At 77.6% G+C, this 1,099-nt stretch overlaps 1 pseudogene; it reads left to right on the top strand.

The window, feature by feature from the left end:
- Positions 1–995: 995 nt before the first annotated feature.
- On the top strand, positions 996–1,099 carry LOC116465984 (5.8S ribosomal RNA; annotated as a pseudogene; the record flags this gene model as incomplete).

Here is a 1,099-nt window from a genome sequence, read left to right as displayed (position 1 = left end):
TCGTTCGTTCGTTCGTCGCCCGGCCCCGCCGGCCGCGAGAGCCGGAGAACTCGGGAGGGAGAGAGCGGAGAGAGAGAGAGAGAGAGAGAGAGACGCGTGTGCCGGGGACGGGACCGCGTGTGCGCGCGTGTCGTTGGGGTCCGGCCCGCTGAGCGGCGGGGAGGGGGTCCCCGGCCGCGGCCCCGACGTGTGTGTCGGCGGGCGCGGGGGCGGTTGTCGGCGGCGTCGCGGCGGGGTCGGGGGTCTCGGTGCCCTCCCCGCCGGGGCCCGTCGTCCGGCCCCGCCCCGCCGGCTCCCGTCGTGGGCCGTCCGGGTTCCCGCCGCCGCCGCCGCCGTCGTCGCCTCCGCCGCGCCGCTCCGCGCCGCCGGGCCCGGCCCGGCCCGCCCGCTCGCTCCCTCGCTCGCTCTCCCCGGCCTTCCCGCTAGGGCGTCTCGGGGGTCGGGGGCCGGACGCCGGCCCCCCCCTCCTCGTCCGCCCCCCCGCCGTCCAGGTACCTAGCGCGTTCCGGCGCGGAGGTTTAAAGACCCCTTGGGGGATCGCCCGTCCGTCCGTGGGTCGGGGGCGGTGGGCCCGCGGGGGAGTTCCCGTCGGGAGGGGCCCGGCCCCTCCCGCGCCTCCCCGGCGGACTCCGGCCCCCCCGGCCGGGGCCGCGCCGCGCTCGCGTGCCGCCGCCGACGCCGCGGTGGCGGCGGCCGCCGGGTGGGGGCTTTACCCGGCGTCCGTCGTGCCGTCGCGCGCGTGCCGCGCGGGTGTGGCGTGTGCCCCGCGCCGTGGGGGCGGGAACCCCCGGGCGCCTGTGGGGTGGTGTGCGCGCTCGCCCCCGCGTGGGCGGCGCGCGCCTCCTCCCCGTGGTGTGAAACCTTCCGACCCCTCTCCGGAGTCCGGTCCCGTTGCTCGTCTGACTGGCCGGCCTGAGGCAACCCCCTCCGGGGGGCGTGCCGCGCCAGGAGGGCCTCCCGGTGTCGGGGGCGCCCTCGCCAAATCGACCTCGTACGACTCTTAGCGGTGGATCACTCGGCTCGTGCGTCGATGAAGAACGCAGCTAGCTGCGAGAATTAATGTGAATTGCAGGACACATTGATCATCGACACTTCGAAC

This window comes from Hylobates moloch, unplaced genomic scaffold (genome assembly GCF_009828535.3).
Source record: "Hylobates moloch isolate HMO894 unplaced genomic scaffold, HMol_V3 SCAFFOLD_17215, whole genome shotgun sequence".
In the NCBI taxonomy this organism is placed as follows: domain Eukaryota; kingdom Metazoa; phylum Chordata; class Mammalia; order Primates; family Hylobatidae; genus Hylobates; species Hylobates moloch.
This window is presented reverse-complemented; position numbering and strand designations above follow the sequence as displayed.